General features: G+C 31.3%; 1 long non-coding RNA gene across 2 annotated transcripts; it reads left to right on the top strand.

The window, feature by feature from the left end:
* Nucleotides 1-953: 953 nt before the first annotated feature.
* On the top strand, nucleotides 954-9,690 carry LOC128189623 (uncharacterized). Of its 2 annotated transcripts, XR_008244257.1 has the most exons (5): nucleotides 955-969; nucleotides 5,777-5,857; nucleotides 6,126-6,208; nucleotides 8,670-8,755; nucleotides 9,337-9,690. It is a non-coding gene; the product is annotated as an uncharacterized LOC128189623 (long non-coding RNA). The 2 variants fall into 2 exon arrangements; XR_008244258.1 differs by lacking the exon at nucleotides 5,777-5,857 and having other exon boundaries at nucleotides 954-969; nucleotides 9,337-9,679.
* The last annotated feature ends 7,663 nt before the right edge of the window (nucleotides 9,691-17,353 follow it).

The following is a 17,353-nucleotide window of genomic DNA, read 5'->3' as shown; positions in this document are numbered from 1 at the left end:
ACCGTTTTCCGTGCAAACTGTATAAAAGTTGGGAAGGTTTTTCAAGAACCAGGTGAATAGCTATTTGATTTAAAAGAACATAGAATTAAAGCAGCGGTTTTGATAAAACGGAGATTTTTTGCCTTCACTTGGTATGTTTAACATATTTTGTATTTTTGGCGGGTAGTGTTGTTCTATCTCATTTATATTAATGTATATACATAAGCTATTTAAAGTTGTCACGTGATAATTCATCGATGTGGCAGTACTGTACTACCCGATTTTTTGCATTGACGTCTATTTTAAAGGATAATACTAAGTTTTTGATCTGATTCATAACTAATATTTAATCTCATGATTTTGAATACATAGTCAAAATAAGACGCTTTATTGCCAATATACTTCTTTAACCTACCTGTGAAAGCAGCAAACAGTGCTTCTTGCAGAACATCATAGCGAAATTGTAATTGTTGGGGGTTTTTAAATATGATATTTTTAATCATTTTGAAAAAAAATGCACGGTCGATTGAACAGAGCGGACGTGTACCGACAGCCTACAGTAAACGAGACCAAGATAGACTTCGAAAACAATGTGTGTGTGTGTGTGTGTGTGTGTGTGTGTGTGTGTGTGTGTGTGTGTGTGTGTGTGTGTGTGTGTGTGTGTGTGTGTGTGTGTGTGTGTGTGTGTTTGTAAGCACCTGAATACCACTACACGAGTATGAATACACACGTTTTATCCCACTACATTTTTTCTTCCCACTACATGCACCCGTGTAGTGGGAAGTAAAATCGTTCGGAAACGTTATTTCTCATCGTACTTGATTCAAAAAATATTAAATCGTACTATGTTTGGGTTTCCGGTGTGTATGCGAATTTTTTGACACGCATCGTGGAGTCCATAAGAGTACTTTACACACTTTCCTCCATTGGATATAAATAGCGCATGCGCAATCTGAACTTCCTACTCGAAAATTGAAATAATTGTTTACAGTAAGTATCATTTTTTCTTCGATATCTAGGGAATTATATCATTCTATTCTAATAGTTAAATCTGGTAAACGACTATAACAGGGTCAGGCATTGTCTTTCCTGTTGAGTTTTTCACTGATAAGAGAACACGAGATCTAATTTTGACATCATGTGAATGCCATATTCATAATCAAAGAAGGGATCGTAACTTATTTAGAATTAAAATGTGTCTATTTTATTTCAAGATTTATTTAATTATGGAACAGATTATTACTTATATTTTAAGGGATACATGTATATCAGTACCTTCTTAGTGGCCGAAATTCGGCCCCATTCCTAATCAGAAATAGGTGACATTTCCTCAATTTAGCGGTATATTTTCCCAACTGGTTAACACTGAGTCTATATTTAATTCTTTTAAATAAATAATATGTATTAAAAGCAAAATATGTGATCTTTTAACCTCAATAAGCATAGCTTTTATCATAATACCTGTTTAAAAACATTTTGTAAACAATGCCAACTTTTAATCCTAATTTCCTCTATCTTTCTAAAAATCATAATGATGTGTTCTGTGGAATCGTTATGCTGTTTCCATATACATGTACTTGATTGATATACCTTTTCATTAAAAATACGGATGAATTACGTTACATAATTATATTAATACAAACATATTAGGAAAAGTTACTTTAAAAAAGTAATTTAGTAGGAAATACTGATTTTTATCATTAAAATGAAAAGTATGAGTTTTCTCATGGGGTTAAATTTCAAAATAAATGATATTTACTTAAGCTAATGGTGATTATTTCTTAATATTAGTACGATCTGAGATAAATTTGGGTACAGATAATGATCCATAAAGATTTAGAGGGTTTCCTAAGTGATTAAGTGTACAGATTGATTTTAGAATGTTAAAATGAAAAGTACAGGTTTCCTCATTGGGGTCCAAGTTCAATAGGAGAGGATTTTTACTTAAACTATTGATGATTATTTCTTAACATTAGTGTAGTTTAGGATAAATTAGGGTACAAATATTGATTGAAAAAGATTTAGATGGTTTCCTAAGTGAATAAGTATACTGAATTCATAACGTTTAAATTAAAATTATGGGTTTCTTCATGGGAGTCTAAGTTCAATAAAAAAGGATTTTTACTTAAACTAATGGTGATTATTTCTTAGTGTTAGTGTAATTTAAGATAAATTAGGATACAAATATTGATTTAAAAAATTTAGGGGGGGGGGGTTCCTAAATAAATGCTGTAATGATTTTACGTTAAAATGAAAATTAAGGGTTTCCTTATGGAAGTCTAAGTTCAATAGGAAAGGATTTTTACTTAAACTAATGATGATTAATTCATAGTTTTAGTGTAATTTAAGATAAATTAGGGCACACACATTGATTGAAAAAGATTTAGGGGGTTTCCTAAGTGATCAAGTATACTGATTTTATAACGTTAAAATGAAATGTTTGGGTTTCCTCATGGGAGTCGAAATAAAACAGAAAAGGATTTAACTTACACTAATGGTGATTATTTCTTATTATTAGTGTAATTTAGAATAAATTAAGGTACAAATATTGATTGAAAAGGATTTAAGGGGTTTCCTAAGTGATTTAGTATACTGATTTAAGAGTGTTAAAATGAAAATTATGAGTTTCCTCATGGGGGTCTAAGTTCAATAGGATAGGATTTTTACTTAAACTAATGATGAATATTTCCTAGTTTAAGTGTAGTTTAGGATAAATTAGGGTACAAATATTGATTGAAAAAGATTTAGGGGGTGTCCTAAGTGATCAAGTATACTGATTTTATAACGTTAAAATGAAAATTATGGGTTTCCTCATGGGAGTCTAAATTTAACAGAAAAGGATTTAACTTACACTAATGGTGATTATTTCTTAGTATTAGTGTTATTTAGGATAAATTAGGGTACAAATATTGATTGAAAAAGATTTAAGGGGTTTCCTAAGTGATTTAGTATACTGATTTAAGAGCGTTAAAATGAAAAATATAAGTTTCCCCATCAGGGTCTAAGTTCAATAGGAGAGGATTTTTACTTAAACTAATGATGATTATTTCTTAACATTAGTGTAGTTTAGGATAAATTAGGGTATAAATATTGATTGAAAAAGATTTAGACGGTTTCCTAAGTGAATAAGTATACTGAATTCATAACGTTTAAATTAAAATTATGGGTTTCTTCATGGGAGTCTAAGTTCAATAAAAAAGGATTTTTACTTAAACTAATGGTGATTATTTCTTAGTATTAGTGTATTTTAAGATAAATTAGGATACAAATATTGATTTAAAAAATTTAGGGGGGGTTTCCTAAATAAATGCTATACTGATTTTAGAACGTTGAAATGAAAATTAAGGGTTTCCTTATGGAAGTCTAAGTTCAATAGGAAAGGATTTTTACTTAAACTAATGATGATTAATTCATAGTTTTAGTGTAATTTAAGATAAATTAGGGCACACACATTGATTGAAAAAGATTTAGGGGGTGTCCTAAGTGATCAAGTACACTGATTTTATAACGTTAAAATGAAAATTATGGGATTCATCATGGGAGTCTAAATATAACAGAAAAGGATTTAACTTACACTAATGGTGATTATTTCTTAGTATTAGTGTAATTTAGAATAAATTAAGGTACAAATATTGATTGAAAAGATTTAAGGGGTTTCCTAAGTGATTTAGTATACTGATTTAAGAGTATTAAAATGAAAATTATGAGTCTCCTCATTGGGGTCTAAGTTCAATAGGAAAGGATTTTTACTTAAACTAATGATGATTATTTCTTAACATTAGTGTAATTTAGGATAAATTAGGGTACAAATATTGATTGAAGAAGATTTAAGGGGTTTCCTAAGTGAATAACTATACTGAATTCATAACGTTTAAATTAAAATTATGGGTTTCTTCATGGGAGTCTAAGTTCAATAAAAAAGGATTTTTACTTAAACTAATGGTGATTATTTCTTAGTATTAGTGTAATTTAAGATAAATTAGGATACAAATATTGACTGAAAAAAAATTTAAGGGGTTTCCTAAGTGAAAACATACTGATTTTAGAACGTTAAAATAAAAAGTATATGGTTTACCTCATGGGGGTCTAAGTTCAATAGTAAAGAACTTTTACTTAAACTATAGGTGATAATTTCTTAGTGTTAATGTAGTTAAGGATAAATTAGGGTACAAATATTGATTGAGAAAGATTTTAGGGGTTTCCTAAGTGAATAAGCTGTATACTGATTATATAACGTTAAAATGAAAATTATGGGTTTCCTCAAGGGAGTCCAAGTTCAATAGTTAAGAATTTTTACTTAAACAAATGATGAATATTTCTTAGCATTAGTGTAATTTAGAATAAATAAGGGTACAAAAATTGACTGAAAAAAAATTGAAGGGGTTTCCTAAGTAAAAACATACTGATTTTAGAACGTTAAAATAAAAGGTATGGTTTTCCTCATGGGGGTCTAAGTTCAATAGGAAAGAACTTTTACTTAAACTAATGGTGATTATTTCTAAGTGTTAATGTATTTTAGGATAAATTAGGATAAATACAAATATTGATTGAATAAGAATTTAGGGTTTCCTTAGTGATTAAGTATACTGATTTTATAACATTAAAATGAAAAGTATGAGTTTCCTCATGGGAGTCCAAGTTCAACAGGAATGGATTTTGACTTAAACCAATGGTTATTTTTTCTTAGTGTTTATGTAATAAAGTATAAATTAGGGAATAAATATTGACTGAAAAATATTTAGGGGGTTTCCGAAGTGAATATTAAGTATACTGATTTTAGAACGTTGAATGAAAATTATGGGTTTCCTCATGGGAGTCTAAATTTAACAGGAATGGATTTTACCTAAACTAGTGGTGATAATTTTTTAGTATTAGTGTAATTAAAGATAAATTAGGGTACAAATATTGATTGAAAAAGATTTAAGGGGTTTCCTATGTGATTAAGTATACTGAGTTTAGAACGTTAAAATGAAAAGTGTGGGTTTCTTCATGGGGGTCTAAGTTCAACAGGAAAGGATTTTTACTTACGCTAATGGTTATATTTTCTTAGTATTAGTGTAATTTAGGATTAATTAGGGTACAAATATTGTTTGAAAATGATTTAAGGGGTTTCCTAAGTGATTTAGTTTACTGATTTTAAAACGTAAAAATGAAAAGAATGATTTTCCTCATGGGTGTGTTAGTACAATAGGAAAGGATTTTTACTTAAACTAATGGTAATTATTACATAGTATTTGTGTAATTGAGGATAAATAAGCTAGGGTACAAATATTGATTTAAATGAATTTAGGGAGTTTCCTTAGTGATCAAGTATACTGAATTTATAGCATTAAAATTAAAAGTATAAATTTACTCATGGGGGTCTAAATTCAACAGGAAAGGATTTTTACTTAAACTAATGGTGAATGTTTCTTAGTGTTATTGTAATTTAAGACAAATTAGGGTAGAAGTAAAGATCCAAGAATATTCATGAGGTTTTTGGAGTGAATAAGTAAACTGAATTTTTAACGTTGAAATGAAAAGCATGGGTGTCCTCATGGAGGTCTATTTAGTTCAATAGGAAAGGATTTTTATTTAAACTATAATGGTGATATAGGTTTTTTTTTTTTTAATAATCAATTACATGTACATAATGTATACTGATTTTTTCAAGTTAAAAGCAAAAGATATTGGTTTCCTCATGGGGGTCCAATACTTTAAAAAAGGATTATTTTATATACTCACTGTGATTATTTCGTTGCATTAATGAACTCAACATGTAACCAATATTATTCTTCTTTTTTACATTTTCTTTTAGAGACTCAAAACCAAAAATTTTGTTTGCAAATAGTGACTGATGTGCCATATGATGTAGATTTTGGATATTGTGCTTTTCCAGGTAATGAACAATTTTTTTCTTATTGTAAACAAAGACATGCTTAAGGGAAAAAAAGAAAGAGGGATATAGAAGAGAAAGAAGCTTTATTTGTACTTTAGTGTCTATGAGTAATACTTTTACATTTGACCTGAGTGAGCTGAATTAAATTCTTTATATAATTATATATTACTGTATACAATATATATATGATTATTAAGAAATTAAGAATGAACAATTAATTGTGAATGATACTATGCATATCTGAAATTTTTCTACATTTTCTTTTAAGAGAAATGGCCCAAAATGGAAAGCATCTGCAGACAATGACTGATATGTTTTTTGATGCAGATGTTTAAAATGATGCTTTTGAAGGTATCAGTATAATTTTTGTCACTTATTGTAAACAACTATGTGATGTCAATTTGAAAGAGAGAGAGAGAGAGAAGTCGATAGACACTAAGTTTGATTTAAAGGAATTAGATTGGAAGGGAGAGAGGAAGAGAGAGAGGGAGAGGAATTATTGAAAAAAAAAATGAAGCATTTTTTCTATTTGGATATAATACATGAATGTCACTACATATGTGTAAATAACTAAATGTCATGTCTATTTGAAAAAAAGTCAGAAAACTTGATAGAAAAATAAGAAACAAAGGAATTAGATTGGAAGGGAGAGAGGAAGTGAGAGGACTTATTAAAACTTTTTGTTTTAAGTGAAACAATTTTTTTCTATGGAGATACTTTACCTGCATGTCACTTCAAGTGTGTAAATAACTAAATGCTATGTCAATTTGAAAAAAAAGGAGACAGATAACTTAATAGAAAATATGAAAAAAGAAATCGGATTGGAAGGGAGAGAAGAAGATAGAGGATATGTTTTTTTGTTCAAATGAAGCAATTTTTTCTTTAAAAAAGTTTGCCTGAATGTCACCACATGAGTGTAAATAACTAAATGTGGTGTTAATTTTAGAGAGAGAGAGAGAGAGAGAGAGAGAGAGAGAGAGAGAGAGAGAGAGATGTCAATAAGAAATAGAAGATAAAAAAGTCAGAGTGGAGGGGAGAAAGGAACTGAGATGACTTAATGCAACTTTTTTGTATCAATGAAGTAATTTTTCTATTTAGATTCTTTACCTGAATGTCACTACACACGTGTAAATAACTTAATGTGATGTCAATTTGAAAGAGAGAGAGAGAGGTTGATAGACACTAAGTTAGATTTAAAGGAATTAGATCAAAAGGGAGAGAGGAAGGGAGAGGAATTATTAACATTTTGTTTAAATAAAGCATGTTTTTCAATTTGGATATTTGACCTGAATGTCACTACATGTGTGTAAATAACTAAATGTGATGTCTTTTTGAAAAAAGTCAGAGAAATAGATATAAATTTAGAGATAAAGGAAGAAGATCGAAAGGGAGAGAGGAAGTGAGAGGACTTATTACAACTTTTTCTTCAAAGGAAATAATTTTTTGTTCTTAATTGAGATACTTTTACTGAATGTCAGTACATGTGTGTTTATAACTAAATGTAATGTCAATTGGAAAATAGAGAGAGAATTTAATAGAAAATAAGAGAGAAAGAAATCAGTTCGGTATAGAAAGAGAAAGATAGAGGAAGTATTAAAACTTTTTGTTCAAATGAAGCAGTTTTTTCTTTTGAATTTTTTTTTGCCTGAATATCACTACATGAGTGTAAATTACTAAATGTGATGTAAATATGAGAGAGAGAGAGAGAGAGAGAGAGAGAGAGAGAGAGAGAGAGAGAGAGAGAGAGAGAGAGAGAGAGGAAATATAAGATAAAGAAATCAGAGTGGAGGAAAGATAGGAAGTGAGACTTAATACAACTTTTTTGTATAAATGAAGTAATTTTTCTATTTAGATACTTTACCTGAATGTCACTACACGCGTGTAAATAACTAAATGTGATGTCAATTTGAGAGAGAGAGAGAGAGAGAGAGAGAGAGAGAGAGAGAGAGACTAAGTCAGATTTAAAGGAATTATATCAAAAGGGAGAGAGGAAGAGAGAGGTATTATTAACATTTTGTTTAAGTTAAACATGTTTTTCAATTTAAATATTTGACCTGAATGTCACTACATGGGTGTAAATAACGAAATGTGATATCTGTTTGAAAAAGTCAGAGAAATTGATAGAAATTAAGAGATATAATAATTAGATTGAAAGGGAGAGAGGAAGTGAGAGGACTTTTTACAGCTTTTTCTTCAAAGGAGGTAATTTCTTTTTTATTTATTGAGATACTTTACCTGAATTTCACTATGTGTGTGTAAATAATGAAAAGTAATGTTCATTTAAAAGAGAGAAAGAAGTTGATTGAAAATAAGTTAAAGATAAAGAAATTAAAGCGGAAGAGAGAGAGGAAGTTAGAGAACTTATTAAAACATTTTGTTTAAATCAAGGGATTTTTGTTCTATTGAGATACTTTACCTGAATGTCACTACATGTGTGTAAATAACTAAATGTGATGGCAATTAGAGAGAGAAAGAGAGAGAGAGAGAGAGAGAGAGAGAGAGAGAGAGAGAGAGAGAGAGAGAGAGAGAGAAATTGAAACAAAGTTAGAGACAAAGACATTTTGCAGAAGGTAGATAGGGAGTAGGAGGACTTATAAAAGAAATGTGTTCAAATGAGAGAGAGAGAGAGAGAGAGAGAGAGAGATCATGTAGAACATAACAACAGCAGCAATATTTGAACACTTTTATAAAGGTCAATTATACATTTCTAAAAACTTCCTTGTATAACAAAACAGAACCTTTTTTTATAAAGAATAAAACAAATTAAACAAAATGTTTTTATTTTATGTTTATTGTTGTCTTATGCTTTCAGGAAAAATATCCAAGCTAAATGAGGTTTCCTGAGAAAAGTGTTTGTCTCACATGGAAAAGCCATTGTCTAAGATTATACATATTAAGGTAAATGTATAAATTAAATGTAATTTCTTAAAAAGAAATAAGCATGAGAGAGAGAGAGAGAGAGAGAGAGAGAGAGAGAGAGAGATGAAGAGAGAGGGGAGAAATTTTAAAAAAAGAGAAAGAGAATACAAAGAAAACTGCTTTTAGTTTTCATCAATTTGAAGTTAATTCATCATTGATACACTTTTCCTGAATGTCACTAGATGTGTGTAAAAAAAGATTACAGCATGAAACTGAGATAAGGCATTAAAAAAAATTGAGAGATAGGGAAAAGTTAAAATAGATAGAGAGGGAGATAGTGTATGAATTTAAAGTTTAAAGTGAATTTTTAACTTAATGCCTCTACATGTGTTTTTCATTGATAGTTATGAGAGAGAGAGAGAGAGAGAGAGAGAGAGAGAGAGAGAGAGAGAGAGAGAGAGAGAGAGAGAGAGAGAGACAGAGAGACAGAGAGAGAGAGTGAGTAGTGATACCTTTTAGCATTGCATAAAATCTGAAAAAAGTACATTTAAAAGTCTTGCTTTACAGAGATGAAACACATTCTCAGAATTTATATTTTGACAAGTATTTTTGTGTTGCAGCACCAGTGTTCAGACATAGGTTAACTTCCTAGATAGACGATTGAGGACCAATAGTGTCAACGGAAAAAAATCTACGCCATGAATATTGCTTTAATCAATACTGGTTTAGAAATGATAATGAAACTCTGGTACATTTTTTATTGATCGTGTGGTTTTCATGTATTCTCCCAAAAATGAAGATATGAGAGAATTAATACACTTTTTACGTGTACATGTACGTGTAAATTCAGTAGCATTGAAAGTTGGGTTATACAATGTACATATTTTGCTGTTTTAATGTTCCTAAACGATCATTTTGCCTTGTTCATATTAATATTTAAATGTTTTAGTAATACTCAATAAAAAGTCATAGTCTAATGTAATGTCTTAATTACTTTCATAATCATTGATATTCATTTTTATTTAATGTATCAACATCACTACGTCAAAAAATACATGCGCGGATCCAAAAAGAATTCCAGGGGGGTCGGACGGTTATTTGAGTTTGTCGGGGGGGGGGGGGGGGTCCGAGGCATATTTTTGGTAATTTTATAATGTAATTTAAAGAAATCTTAATTTTGCAAGGGGGGGGGGGGGGGTCAGACCCCCCCCCCCCCCCCGACCTCCCTCTAGATCCTAGCATGAAATAAGCTTAGCTAATGCATGATCTTTTTTTTGTATATGCCTTGCAATATTATGTAGAAATAATCAATGTGATTGAGCATTTTGGTGTGAATAATTGCATGAATTTTTATATCATAATCTGTAATTTCACCATTAAAACTAGTGCTCTACTCAGAAGTTGTGCCGTCATTCTGTCTTTAAATAACCATACAGCTTTGGCTGAAAATGAAAGATGATGGATGCTTGTATATGCGTGTGATATACATGTACATGTAGGTAGAAGGGGCCTGTGATAGGATTTCTCTTTCAATAACTAAACTGCCACGGTCCATTAGTTGTTCTAATAACAACATTCGGTTTTAGCTATTCAAAAATCAAAAAAATAATTGAAAAACAAATAATTGGGTTTATTCAAAGATTTATAGGTTTGTTACATGCACTTTGAAATATTTCGCACTTTGAAAAAAATTCAAAGTGTGTTACTAGTAATTTTGGAACCAGTTAAACGCGCTTTTATTTTTTTTTTCAAAGTGCGTTGATATCGTCGATATTATAAAAAACTGTTCAGGATTTGGTCCAAATAATTGATACTTTTATTGACATACAATGACTGATTGTTTTAACCTTGGTTTGATATTGTTTAGCTCAATGGGATATATTTAAAAAAAAAAAGAACCCAATGCATTCTCAGCTTACTTTATAAACAGTTTCTCGATTAGAATTTTTTTCTCATAAGCTTACGTAGTTTGACAATTTACACAAGAACAAATCAGGAGTTTTAAATTATCCAAATATGACATGAACTGCATCGCGTAGCAATTGCCTTTTTCCTTTTTTGTCTATGCAGCAAAATTAATGTACTTCTTATCTGATACATTGGGCTATGTCAGAAACGTTTACTTCAAGTTGCTGAATATCATACGTTTTGGATAGAAAGATAAGGGGTAGGCAACCTTCTTCCTGAAATCAATTACAAGTAAATGATGCAATGGTAATTGACCTGTATGATTGGTTAACCCACACCCACCCCCGTTCTCAAAGACGGTTAATGAGATTTACTAGTGTTAACAATTCATCATACAATCAGCAAATTAGAAATTCAATTCCAGATTTTTCTATTTTAACATATTTTTTTAAAGTGCGTTAAGTGTTTCGATAATAAAAAATGTTGAAGCTCCTTCATAACGCAGTTTGAATTTTTTTTTTTCAAACTGCGTTAGCTTAGTCCTAAGTTTAACGCGTTTTATTTTTTGTTAAGTGTGTACTTTTCTGAAAGTGCGTTGCCACATACGTTATTTAAAATCCACTATAAATCACAAAACTTGTGTGCTATAATTCTTTAGAAACTGTACAAAGAATGTATGGTGTTTCAAATCATTTGATAATGAGAAGATGGGATAAATAAGTAAAATTAATGTAAGTAGTCAGTTTCATGTGTGTATTTCAAACCTGACAATGTAGTGAGAATCATGTGTCTAACTGGTGGGTCACGTGGTCTGATGTAGTGGAGTTCAGGGGAAAACCCAAATTTTTAATATAATGAATTTACGAATTATCAGCCCCCTAGGCTAATAAGAGTAGACAGTCTTTTATAAATTTGCTCAAATTTTTTCTTCACGACCCTTAGAAAATAGTGTAGTGACTTTCTGGTGAAAAGTCGTGTGTAGTGAGTTTCATGTCTTTACGAGTATGTGTGTGTGTGTGTGTTTGTGTATTTGAACCTTTTAACTAGTATTATAAATCTCTGATATTGTGAATATTAAAAAGTGGGGTGGTATATGCTGTAGTGGTTGCTGGACAGGTTGTCGAAAAAGGGATAGTGACGGAGATAAGAAAGGTTCTTCCAAAGACACTGTATTTTGTTGTGTGAATCCAGAGAAATGGACCTCTAAAGTCTGTCCCAAGTTATTGCTTCCATCGCTTTTTGATGATTTTTAATTGAATAACACATACCTGTGAAAGAAATACAATTGAAATAGTTAAAGGGGAATATATTCAAGATATCTTCATTGAACAATTATCCCTTTCCACTCAGAAAAATTCACAGGAACGAAAATAGATTCCTTACGGAGATTTATAATGGGGAATGTTTACATCTTTTCTCCATTCGGAATACACTCGGAATACATCGCGCAATTTTTGAACGTTATCATCCGGGCTTATTAATGGCTGTTGCAATGCAAAATCTCCGTAGACTTTCAATTTCGGGATGTGTATTGAAACCTGAAGCGGTAGAGGGGGCGTTTCAAAACAGATAATCTGGACATTTTTTATATTACTGGATGAACGTAGTTTGAGCACCAAGGTATTTACTATTATTGAAATATCAAGCAAAAAGTGGTGGAAGCAAAAACTCGGGACAGAGTATAGTGACATTATTGAACTTGAACCAATCCCGAAAGACACTAGGATCCAAGAGAAACCCCGACGGAGCGGAATACTCGAAACTCGCAAATTGACCAGTAACACAGGGACAATTTCGAACAAACTAGCACAACAATTACTTGAAGAGGAGAAAAATGAAGAATCTCCATGGACCAAATACTATAGACCGGACCCAGAGCTGGCACGTAAATACCTGGAAGAGAAGGCCGCGATGTCTACGCAACAGAGGAACGCAGGAGACGCTCCGCAAGAAGTCGCCTCGCCATCCGCGCCGACCCTCCATCTACGGTTGCCGATGATGGATGAATAATTAAGCTACAGCCGCGAAGAAGTTGTGTATTCCTTATGAAAGGATTGTGAAATTTAGCGAAAATTAAAAAATGTGAAATGTGTTAAAGTAGAAATATGCGTTATCTTGTGCTAATGTAAATCTTGTATTTGGTGATTCACTCTGGATAACTTCAGGAAGAAACCGATGGACTCCGAACCTATGACGCTAACCTCACCCCTAGGAAGGAAGAGATATTTTTGTGAACTTATAAGCATGCACTGACTTTGTATATATATGTGACATCAAGCTTAACCATACTTAGTATTACTTTGATGATGAATTACGATTATATTCAACTATGGTTATTTCATCTTGGTCATTATTGTCATACTTTATTCATTATTGTTTTCATGATTGTAATGCGATATAATCAAAGTACTCGTATATGATTTTATGTACATGTATACATCCTGGTTATAGATTTGTTTTTGTAGATGAATGATGTTCCAAGCCGGAGGGGGAAACATGTCACTTGTTACTATCTCTTAACATAGATGTTCTGACTGGTATGTCACTAGGAAGTTCGTCTGATCAAGAGTAGATCAAGGACTCATTCCTATTCCGGGCGCCAGGCATGAGAAATCTCCCTTCGGGATATTTCTTTTGTTTGGGGGACGTATGTAAACAGATAGCCATGCTATGACCTTGAATTGCTAGTATTACATAATGGTCACTATGATATTTTTGTGTACCTAAATACTGCGTACTTAATGGTGTTAATGATAATTAACAGAATGAACTCTGTGACTCTTGTAGCAATGTGTAGTATTCCTAAATGATGTTATTAAACCAGGTGAATAATACGGGCATAATAATATCCAAATTGAGAGTTTAAAAACAAGTGTCAAATTTGGCGATTCTGTGTCTGCAACGATAGCTCTAGTACTCTATATTGACTCATGTATTGTGTATTCTATATATTAACCTTTGAAGCCTTTCATGCCGTGTATGAATGCACGTATTATGAGTAAGTGATGCCTCATACTAGGTGGGGGACTCCGAGACCCAGGACTCGGAGACTCATATCCTGCATCCAGACTCTTTGATTGGCAGTTTTGACGGTTTTGTTACTTTATTTAGAAATAAAATATTAATCTTAATTTTGAACACTAAATGTTTACTCATGATCGTCGTATATGGGCCGAACTAGTCAAAACCTTATATAAGTAAAACCTTATATATACCCATGTGAAAGGAGATTGAGCAGACTCTTGATTTGGGCTGCTATTAACTGATATAATTGTAACTATACGATCACGCTTAATAAAACCGCTTGAGAACGAAATACTGGACTTGTCATCACTAAGTTTGAGCTGACCCTCAGTTGGATCCGTAAGACAGAAGGCTTACAGTTGCATCATTACTAAGTAAAGTGAACACATGTGAAAATGAAAAATGAAAGAAATGAGACAGACAATATCATCTGTAGTGCAAAGTACAAAAGCAGTGAGTCAAATTTTTGATGATGTGAAAACGATCACGAAAATGAGTTGAATTCACTCACTAGTAGATGTTTGTAGAGTCATTTCTCTTTAGAGGAAACAGGTTAAAAACTAGTCTGCAGCATGCTGCTAAACAGTATAAGGGTGGGGAATTATCTAAACTCATTAAGTTAGGGTTCAGTTAACAAACTTACGTACGAATAAGACATGGAAACTCCATGTTAATGTTAAAAAACTAAAATTGTCATATTTTTTAAAGGACCAGCTCCAAAACACATTTAAATTTAATGACAAAGTTATAGAAATTGTCAAAGAAATTAACATTTTGGATATGGGATCATTCTGCAACGCTAAAAACATATTTGTGACCAGGCACAAAAAGCCATGTACGGCATTATTAGATAAATACGATTATATATTTACCTTTCGACTATCAACATTTTTTATTTGACAAATTTGTAACTCCTGTCCTGTTATATGAATGCAAACTTTAGGCTTTGAAAAATGTTAATATAATTGAACGTTTACATTTACGTTTTTTTAAAATATATTTTATACCTTAAATCTAGTACTTCAAATTAATTGAAGTAATTAAAATTAAAATAATTGTGCTTGGAGAAACTTGACATTATCTTCTTTACATAAGTATTTTTACAAGAATAAGATCATTTTGGGGAAGATTGATGTATGGAAATGATAACAAATTGTGTAGAATTGTTTATAAGCATTTGTATAATATATACCAAACAAAAACCAGCCCACCAATTGATGGATATCATGTATACATAATATTTCTTACACAACAGGAATATGTAATATTTCCATGGATCAAGATTTCTACAGCATCAAATTGGTTAATGCTTCAATTAATTAAAAGCTTAAAGATCAGTTTCTTCAAAAATGGTACAGTGATATCAACAGCTTTGTTTGTGAAAAATATTTAAGTACACTATCTAGAAAATTTAGAAATATTCTTGTAAAATTTAGAACAAGTAACCATCGTTTTCCGATAGAGGTTGGTCGTTGGAATTATTAACAACGCCATGAAATCTGTATAAAAATAATCAAGTTCGGTACGAATCAAATTATCTGTTATATTGCAATGCAATAGATTCAATTTAGCAAGAAAATACTATGTCCAACCAAATATGATCAAGTTCAGTAATTTTTAGACGAATACCATTTCTATATTTAAAAGAACTATATGTATTTTTATTACAAAAAATTATGAGATTTGTTCTTCATCTGCAAAATGAGCCAGCTCTGCTCATTTAGACTTTGTATAAATGTATATATTTTATATATTTATAATTTACCTCTTGTACCATTTACATGGTTTTAAGAGAATAAATGAATTGAGTTGGATTTCTTTTTCTATAAACACAAAAACTTAAGGATTAATCAATAAAGTAAAACTTATTTAAAAAATACATAGCTTTAAAGATCTATCAGATGCAGAAAAACTCATGAATAGCAACTGACTTGGCTTGATACGTGACAATATCAATGTTAAATATTTTTCAAAGAAGTTATTTTCAAATGGTACAAATACTTTGGTATACCCTGGGGCTGATCTGACTACACTTTCTTTGGGGTGTGGTCGGTAGTTGATTTTTACTTATTCAGCATTCATCTTTGATGTGCGCCATTTTGCCAGTTTAAGAGGAAAGATTAAAAATATAAATATAGCCCTAACCCTAACCCTAACCTGATTAGACAGAGGTTTCAATTTCATTGAAGCAACAAACAACCTGCAATTGATATCATCAGCACTGAGGATGACGACTTAAAGAAGTTTATAAACGCTCTTAGTACAAAGTTAATATTCAACCCCCCCCCCCCCGTCACACTTTGGATGAGTCTGGAAAAAGATGATGGGGCTCGTACGTAAAATCGTATACCAGGTGCTTATACAGCCAAGTAACCAGAATATTACTCATGATATTCTTTGCATCTTGGTGACAGAAATTATCACGAGTCAACTCCCGACCGTTGACACCAATGCATTCGACCTTTTTTTGTGCTCACACACAATGTACTGTTGACATGAAAACATTTTTTCTTTTGATTTCGACTGTCCAGAGTTTAGTGGCATCAGTGTTAAGATATGCTAAAATCTTATTAAAAACGTTTGCAAGATCCGAAGATGTGGAAATTTGAATACCTCCACCTACTTCATCCATGCAGGAAATGAAAGAGTGAAAAGTCGAACATTAAGAAAGGTGATATTTTGTAATGATCAAGAACAGTCCAAGAAACTGTTGGCTAATGGCAGCTGTACAGAATACAATTAAATAGATTCAGGAAAATTGGGGTAAAGTTGCTAAGAAATGACAAATATGTTTTTCTGTCATTTCGCTGTTGTCTGTAAGTATAGAAAAAGCATTTTGTTACATGGATAGTACGTATGTGTAGTACTATATCAAGAGAATCAATTCTTTGCCTTAGTTGTTCTTTTAGTCGTTTAAAAAAAGATGCTTAATAACAATTTTATTGTTTTTGTTAAATCATCAACTGTTGAATTTCAGCAAAACACATTTGATCACCCCAGAAACACTTGTGTTGCATGATTTTTGTTCCATTAAAGAAAAGAAAAAAATCTGCGTCAAAGGTAAATGACATAACAATTAATCACTCTAGTACGTTAAAAATAACAAACGATAAACTCACAATAACAATTACTTCACAATCGTAAATCTAAGAAAAGTAATGACTACTTTAAGTAGCATGATCAACTAGAAATGACCAAACAGCATGGTCGTCCATTAAAACAAACTATAACATTAATCCATCTTACCAATGGACATATTGACAAAACTTAACACTCTCTTGAGTCGCATGGCATTGATTTGACTCGTTTCATCTTTTATGGGTCAAATTATTGCTTTTCAACCACGCGTGCACGTTTTTATCTACCGTTAACAACTTAAAGTTACAAATTAATGCTACCCTTAAATTGAGCATGCATTCAACACTTTATAACAGGTTGGGTTTTTTAAATGTAATGCAACTAGAATCCCACTTGCTCCATTTAATATTACCGGCCTTAAAAATATTACAAAACAAAATAATAAGGGCTAATCTATCCTTAACACTTTTAATAAAAAGGGTGAGTTCATATATAATTTAATTCGACAATTTTTGCTTAGTGTAATACTTATACTTTAATGTGTGTTGTTTTGAACAATCCTGAATAAGAATCCTGTATTTTATCATAATCAAAATTTGGATTATTACATGTTTATAAAATTATAAC

This window comes from Crassostrea angulata, chromosome 6, assembly GCF_025612915.1.
Source record: "Crassostrea angulata isolate pt1a10 chromosome 6, ASM2561291v2, whole genome shotgun sequence".
NCBI lineage: Eukaryota > Metazoa > Mollusca > Bivalvia > Ostreida > Ostreidae > Magallana > Magallana angulata.
The sequence above is the reverse complement of the archived record's forward strand: the minus strand, read 5'-3'. Positions and strand labels throughout refer to the sequence as shown.